At 56.2% G+C, this 8,332-nt stretch overlaps 1 non-coding gene across 1 annotated transcript; it reads left to right on the top strand.

The window, feature by feature from the left end:
• The first annotated feature begins 239 nt into the window (after window positions 1-239).
• Window positions 240-312, top strand: TRNAF-GAA (transfer RNA phenylalanine (anticodon GAA)). Its single transcript has one exon. It is a non-coding gene; the product is annotated as a tRNA-Phe (tRNA).
• The last annotated feature ends 8,020 nt before the right edge of the window (window positions 313-8,332 follow it).

Raw genomic sequence — 8,332 nt, 5'->3', positions numbered from 1 at the left:
TAGCTCAGGGTCCAGCTCAACTTCCTCCATGGGCGACTGGCCCCCAGTCTGCTTCGGCCACCAGGTCAACCTAGGAACTGAGGCAGGAATGGGGTGAGGAAGCAAGTCAAGCTGAGCAAGGCAGGCAAAAGCAAGTCTTGCCTTCATGGGCCGCTCACAACAACGTCCTTTTTGTGTGCCAAGGCTGACAAAAACATCCCGGACAGAGCAGCAGCAGGCCAAAGGCACACCATGCAGCTGCCGAAGTAGCTCAGTTGGGAGAGTGTTAGACTGAAGATCTAAAGGTCCCTGGTTCAATCCCGGGCTTTGGCAGGTCCTTTTCTCCCTCTTTGTGCAGAGGTGGCTTGTTTTCTGGAGCACAGCAGCACCTTTCCCTGCTACAGTGTCCAGTCCAAAATATCAGCCCCCCGGTGCAAAAACGCTTCCTTAGGGTGTAAACAGGAGGCTTCCAGCACTGGGACACCTGACAGAGAGCTCAGTGGGGGGTTAACAGCTGCTGACTCTGAGGGTCCTGGGCTAAATCCACTTGCTGGTGGAAGTGTTTCAATTTATTTTATTGACAATGAGTAAGGCGACGATTTAATCACAGGTATTTTTCGTAAAAGTCATGGGCAGGTCACAGGCAAGAAACAAAAAATCATTGCCCGTGACCTGTCCATGACTTATACCATAGATACCCCTCATTGAATCTTGCAGGGAGGGGATCCCAACGAGTCTGCAGCACCAGCTGTGTGGGGAGGGAGTCTGGGGGGCCCCATAGCACCAGCTACCAGGGGAGAAGCCCTGGGGTCCAGCTGCCACCACAGGGGGGGAGCCCCAGGGGCTGAGCAGCTGCTCCCACTGCCCCCAGGACAGCTGCCGGGAGCCACTGAGCTGCAGCTGCTCCCGCTGCCTCCAGGACCACTGCTCAAATGGTCCCCAGGGCCAGCTGCATTGGCCGCTGCTCTGGTGGTCCCTGGGGCCAGCTGCTTGGGCGGCCCTGGAGTCAGCCACAATGGCCGCTGCAGAAGTCGTGGAGGTCACAGGAAGTCACAGAATCCGTCACTTCCACAACCTCCCTGAGGGTCACGGATCCTTAATAATGAGACAGGGAACTGTGTGTTTGATTGTAAATCCACCTCTGCCTGCAGCCCCTACTGTCCCAGCCTTGGGATCCCCAGTCACTGCCTGCCGGTGCCCCTCACTCCCGACCCACAGCCCCTGCTCTCCCAGCCCTGAGCTCCCCACTCGCTGCTCTGCCGGTGCCCCTCACTTCCGACCCGCATGACCTGCTATCTCAGCAGGTGCATAGGGTGACGTGGGAGGAACGTGTCCCCCTCCCGTCCTTAGCGACGTGTCACCCGCATGCCACAAGCGGCCCGGCCACAACCCCGCCCTGCCCCAGTCCGTGTCTGTGCCCCCTGATCCCTCCCCCACCCATGCGCTCCCTCAGCCCCCCCAACCCTCCCATAGTCCCCCACACACTCTCCTCAGCCATTGGCCCCCGACATCCCCTCCAGCCCCCCCATGGGCCCCTCTATCCCCCCATCCACCCCAGCCCTGCCCTCCATCCAGGGGATCCCTCAGACCCCACTCCCCAAACTCCCCCCTAGTCCACCCCAAACCTTTTCCTCATCCCTCGGCCCCCAGCGTCCCCCAAAATGTGCTGCTGCCCCCAAGCTCCTCCCCCCATCCTCAGCACCCCACCCCAACGGACTCCCACCCCTTTCCCCATTGCTGGCCCCCCTTTCCTGTCACCCCTCCCCCAGTCCATCCCCAGTGTGCCAGGTTCCTCATTGCCAATCTCTGCTACCCCCCAACCTGCCAGATTCCCCTTTTCAGCCACCATGGGGCCCTCAAACATGCCCCCACCCGTCCCCTCTGGGGTCTCTAAATCCCCTATTCCCACAGTGCACCTTGGTAACCCTTCCCTCCTCTACCTCGAATTCCCCTATTCCCTTCCCTTGGGTCCTCCTGGACACCTCAACCCCACAGTCTGCCCCCCACATATATCCTGATCACTCATTCACACGCTGAGCTAGTCCTTCAGCCCCCACAGTCCACCAAACTTCTCCATCCATGAGCCCCGTGGCCCTGTGGCCAGGAAGGGGGGGGGCAAGCTCTCAATGTGGCTGGGCTGGGTGTGGATGTGAATCTTTTCCTGTCTGGTGTGTGCTAGGCTCACAAAGACTCTTTGCTCCCTCAGGGTGGGGTGTGGTTTTTGGCCGAAGGTGACACAGTTTGGGAGCCCTGTGGATGCGATGGAGTGTCTGGAATGGGAGGTGGGAAGGAGAAGAGCAATATGAAGATGGCGTCTAAGACGAGGCCAGGTGCCTTCTGTGGAGGGAGACATGCTGGACAATGCCAAGGATTGGGGAGACAACCAGGTGTGAGCCAGGGTGCAGAGAGCTGGGGGAGGGTGTCTGTGTCTGTAACACTTCCCTGTCCTCTCTCACAGATGGAGTACAAGAGGGATAGGAAGGAGAGGACGAGCGCCCCAGTACTCAAGAATAATAAGGTGCATCCTAGCTGGACCCGGGGCTCTGCGGGGTTAAGACCAGTGGAAGGGACAAGCGTCTCCTGTGCAGAGTGACTATTTTGGGTGCAGGTGCACTGGGGTGCTTCTAATTGTAGCTCCGAGAACATCATGGGAAGGGGGTTCAGGGTAGAGCCCTGGGGTGTGGGAGATGCGAAAAGAAGAGCCCCGCCATCACGGCAGAGTGTGATGATAACTTTTGTTTTTCCTTCTTGCGTTGTGGTTGGCACCAAGGGAAAAGAAGTGTGTAAGTGTGTGTGTGTCTTGATGCCAGGCAAGACCTGTCCAGCTCACCCTCTCTCTCTTTTTACTGCCTCCTACTGCAGGGCATGGGCAGGAGAAGTGCACATTGATCCCCACAGGCTTGGTCTCGAGAGCCTGCACCATCTAGCAGGAGGGAAGAGAATCATAGCGGGTCCTGGAGGCGACAATGGGGGAGGTGGGGTGCCTGGCCACACAGCCGGTTGGCTCTGTCTCTTTTCATCGCGTGGGGCTGCTCTAGAGCATGTGGGAGACGGAGGGAGGCCGAGCTCTTGCGCACCAGTAGAGCTGTGGGCAGGGCTGCCTCGCTCATCGGTTATTTCCTGCGCTTGCAGATGAGTCGCCCAGGAGCTCCAGGCAGAGGAGAAGCTGGAAGAAGTGGAGCTGAGCAGGCTGGACATCCCGGAAGCAGAGATGAACAGTCCTGAGCTTTCTGCCTTTCCCAGCACTGGGTGTGAGTCAGCGATGACGGCACTCTCTTCCTCAGCTCTTCCCAGGTTAGTTTTCTTCAGAGGCCATGAGCTGCGCGTGGTATTAAGGGCAGGGGAAGAGACAATCGTCTCCTGTGCAGAGTGACTCCTTTGGGTGCAGGTGCAGAGGGGGGATTTCTAATTGTATCTGTGATGGCATAATGGGAGGAGGGTTGAAGCCAGAGCCCTGGGGTGCAGGAGGAGCGAGAAGAGGAGCCTCGCCACCATTGCTTTTTCTTTCCCTCTTTTGTTCTGTTTAATACCAAGGTGAAAGAAGTCATGAGGATGGAGTCCAGCCCTGAGGTGAGATGGAAAGTGAGCGAGAGCAGTGACAGCGTGAATCCTGTTGATGCCAGGCAAGACCTGTCCAGCTGGGAGCGAAGCAGCTGTCGCTGTCAGTGAGGTAAGTGTCTGGTTTGGGGAGGGCTCTGGTCACAGCCCCCCTGGCTCCAAGCAGGGACTTCCCGTTAGCTGGATGTGGGTTTCCTGACTAGCTGTGGCTTCAAGGGAGATGATGTTGCCATTTGCGGGGGCTGATCATCTCTCTGGACAGGAGTGGGGTGTGCTCCCTAGCAGAAGGCTGAATCCATGAGGGTGACTCCCGATTCTGAGTTTCTTTCCTTCCTCCTAGTTTTCTCTCTCTTTCTGTCTTCTCTACTGTGTTGGCCAACTCACACTCAAACTCTCTCTCTCCTTTCATGGACACTTGTTATGTTCAGTTGCCTGCATCCTCTTCCTCTGCTCCCCCTCCCCCAGTCTCCTCTGGGCTAGGCTGGGTCTATCTGCCTGTGGCCATTGTCTCTGCCCTACTGCGCTAAGTGGCTTGCCCCTCCCACCCCGTATCTTCCTAGAGAGTTTGGGGAGACTTCATTGGTGTAACTGGGTCACAGCATGAGTGGCCAGTCATGTCTTTGGGACTGTGGGGTCTGAGACGGAGAGGGGATTTGTGGTCATGGCTTTGGGCACAGGGGAAGTGGGGCTGGGATTAGAGATGCCTAGAAACCCCCTTATCATCCCTGGCTCCATTACTGCAGCACCCAAAAGCCCCGCTCGGGGTCGACGCCCAGTACTGGGTTTCCAACAGTTCCACTGGTTAGTTGGTCTTTCTCTGCTTCCCCAGAACCCCTCCCCAGAGTCTGTCATTGCTTCACCTAAAAGCTGCTTCCCTTTTGGGTCTCTGTTCTGGGGTTTCTGCTGTCATCAGGGACACTGCTCTGGCTATGGGCAGGTGCTCAGCAAGGCGAGGGTTGTAACTCAGAGCTTTCGCCATCAGAAATTTAAATAAAATTAGCCTTTGCCTCATTCCTTAAAGTGTAGGGTAACACACAGGCACACACCTGCTCACCGGGGGTATGTGTGGGTCGGTGTCAGGGTGCAGGGTCCCCTGGTGACCAGGTGAGGCAGTGCATGGTGAATATTGCTCTTGTTGGGGCACTGACAACTGCTGCCCAGGTGGGATAGTGCCCTATGTGTATCTCCCCCCCCAGCACTGTGATAGTGACCCCTGCTGGCCAGGAACCACTGGTAGCCAGATGAGTCAGTGCTCTAGGTGTTCTCTTCACCTCCCCCAAGGTGGCAGGGTGCCTGGGTGGCCATGTTAGGTAGTACCCTGGGTATCTTCCAACCCCCTTGTGGCAGTGAGCCCTGTTTCTGGTGCGCATCACTCCCCCACTAGGGATGTGCACTGGTGGCCAAGTGGGGCAGTTCCCTGTGTGTAGCCCCCCACCCCCTCTGTGGCCAGCTATGGCAGGCACTAATCCCTGGCATACACGTGGGGCAATACCCTCTATATATCCCACAATTGGGGCAGTGCCCTGTGCGTGTGTGTTCGTCTCCCCTGTCAAGGTTCCTTCCCCACTCTGAACTCTAGGGTACAGATGTGGGGACCTGCATGAAAACCTCCTTAGCTTACTTTTACTAGCTTAGGTTAAAACTTCCCCAAGGCACAAATTAATTTTACCCTTTGCCCTTGGAATTTCCACTGCCACCACCAAACTTTAACTGGGTTTACTGGGAAACGTAGTTTGGACACGTCTTTCCCTGCAAAATCCTCCCAACCCTTGCACCCCACTTCCTGGGGAAGGTTTGGTAAAAATCCTCACCAATTTGCATAGGTGACCACAGACCCAAACCCCTGGATCTGAGAACAATGAAAAAGCATTCAGTTTTTTTACAAGAAGACTTTTAGTAGAAGTAAAGGAATCACCTCTGTAAAATCAGGATGGTTGATACCTTACAGGGTAATTAGATTCAAAACATACAGAATCCCTCTAGGCAAAACCTTAAGTTACAAAAAAGACACACAGGAATAGTCATTCTATTCAGCACAGTTCTTCTCTCAGCCATCTAAAGAAATCATAATCTAACACATATCTATCTAGATTACTTACTAAAAGTTCTAAGATTCCATTCCTGTTCTGTCCCCGGCAAAAGCAGCATGCAGACAGACACAGACCCTTTGTTTTTTCCCCCTCCTCCCAGCTTTTGAAAGTCTCTTGTCTCCTCATTGGTCATTTTGGTCAGGTGCCAGCGAGGTTACCTTTAGCTTCTTAACCCTTTACAGGTGAGAGGATTTTTCCTCTGGCCAGGAGGGATTTTAAAGGAGTTTTACCCTTCCCTTTATTTTTATGACATCCCCTATTTGGGTAGTGACTGCTGGTGGCTAAGTGAGGCAGTGGCCTTTGATTTCCTCTTCTCTCCCCACACTCCCACATCTGAGGTTGTGTCCTCTGTTGGCCAGTTGAGGCACTGCCTGATGTGTGTATCTACTAATTAGAGCCGTGACCTCCCCGTGGTGGCCTGGTGTGGCAGTGCCCTACTGGTATCTCCCTCCCATAACAGACAGACACACACCGTTGTGGTAGTGGCCACTTCAGGCCGTGGCCTGTTTATCATTCCCCCCCCCACCATTGCAGCAGTGACTCCTGGTGGCCACGTGAGGCAGTGCCCTGCATGTGTCGCCCCGGCCAGTGCTGCAGTGACCCCTGGTGCCCAGTTTGAGAACAGGTTTTGTGTACCTCTTGTGTAGCCTGCGTGTACCGCACGTCTTGGGGCAGTGAAGTGTGGTAGCCAGCTAAAACAGGGCACAGTTTGGTGGCCACGTAGGGCAGTGGCCTGTGTGTGCCATCTCCACTGGTGCCGTGACCCCTGGTGTCTTGGTACTAAGATGCAGCCACATCTGGGTTACACAGGGGGGCTGTATATAGGCCAATGGGGATAGGCCCCCCACTGTTCCAGGAAGTAGACAAGGTCTAAGATACCAGAGCAACTGCTGCTGCTATTTCAACAGGAAGAGAAGGAGGAGGTTGCAGGATGGTGAAGGAGAGAAAATCAACACTGCAGGAGCAAGAGAAGGTAAAGACCAGGAGAATCCAGAAGCCAAGTCACCAGAGAGGCACAGGGAACCTCTCTGCAACCTCCCCAAAACTCTCATTTGAAGAGGGGTGTGGACTGTGGAATATGGAGCTTTCTCCCAAAAAACATAAAGAAATAGCTTTGAGCTCTGATGCGCTATGTAAGGTCAGTTCTTTGATGGGCTTAGTGAGGGGTTCGATGCCATTTAACTAATCCACTTTCAAGTCACACCTTCTACTAATCAAAATTGTGTTTTGCTGAGTGTCCCCCTGTTCGCAAGCCCTGAATTCTCCACGCTGACCCGTCCCTTCAAGGCCCTGGGTTTGTGGTACAGGAAGGGCTTGATCACTTTTTATAGTTGGGGAGCTGAAAGCCGGCTAGCTAGACCCCCGTGTGTTCACAAGCAGTGTGAAAAAGCACAATTCCCGCTCACACTACTCAGGGGCAGCACAGCTCCGGGGTTGTCAAGGATCACACAATAATGCTAGCTTCAGAGGCATGCGCATGGGGTGGGCCCAAGCACACCCGAATCAGGGTCGGCCCAAGCGCAAAAAAAAAAAGGGGGGGCAGCCGGACTGCTGGAGATGGGGGGCGGGGGAGTCTGGGGTAGGGGGGCCCCGGCCCAGCCACTCTTCTCCGCCCCCGCTCTCTCCTGCGGGGGAGAAGGTTGGTGGGGCTGCGCCCCGGGCTCAGTCCTGCTGCTCCGAGGCTGCTGGCAGCCAAGTTCCCACCTCGCCCTGCAGCTCGCTGCAGACTCGCCCCACCTCCGCACCCTGCCCCGGTCCGCGGTGTGCTGGGCAGAGAGAGGGGGACGTGGAGAAGAGGCAGGGACAGGGCCTTGAGGAAGGGGGTGGAATCGGGGTATACCCCCTCCAGCTCCCTCCTGTGAACCGCTCAGGGCAGGGGGCTGGGAGCACCCCCACGACTCCAGCGCACCTGCCCAGCCCTGAGCCCTGCAGCCCTCTCCCACACTCGCAGCCCTCTGCCCTGACTCCTGCACGCCCCAGACCTGACTCGTGCACCCTCCTCACACACCCTGCCCTGACTCCTGCACCCCCCTCACACACACCCAGTCCCCAGTTCTGACTCCTGCACCTCCCACACATCCCCACCCCCACCCTGAGCACCAAACTGGAGCTCTTGCACCCTCCCCGCCCACATATCAACCTGCACCCCTCGCACCTAATGGGAGCTGCCCCAGGTAAGCACTCCACACCCCCAACCTCCTGCCCCAACCCTGAGCCCCCTCCCTCATTCTACCTCCTGTTCAGACCCTGCACCCCAACCCCCAGCCTGCTCCTTCACCCCCAGCCCTGTGCTCAGTGCACCCCCACCCTCAGCTCAGTGCAGAGCGAGACGAAGAGAATGGGCTAGACCAGGGAGAAGGTAGGTACACACTCTATGTGGGCAGGAGTGGGGGGGATCCTGTTTACCCCCTCCCCAGACCTGCTGTGCTTCAAGTTTACCCCCGGCCCCTTTCTTGCTTCAAGGACCAATCCTAGCTCCTGCCCCACTGTGCTTTTGCCCTCAGCCCCTGCCTTGCTCCAGTCACAGGGACTAATCCTCCCCCCATCCCCCTCTGTGCTCATCTTGCCCCTGTCCCCTGCCTCACTCCAGCTGGGGACCAATCCTTCCCCCTGCTCCTCATGCCAACTTTGAGGGTGGATAAAAATCAATGACTTTTTTTAAAAAATCAAGTAATCTGATTTTTTTAATTTAAATTGGATTTTTG

The sequence above is a fragment of the Eretmochelys imbricata genome, chromosome 12, assembly GCF_965152235.1.
Source record: "Eretmochelys imbricata isolate rEreImb1 chromosome 12, rEreImb1.hap1, whole genome shotgun sequence".
In the NCBI taxonomy this organism is placed as follows: domain Eukaryota; kingdom Metazoa; phylum Chordata; order Testudines; family Cheloniidae; genus Eretmochelys; species Eretmochelys imbricata.
This window is presented reverse-complemented; position numbering and strand designations above follow the sequence as displayed.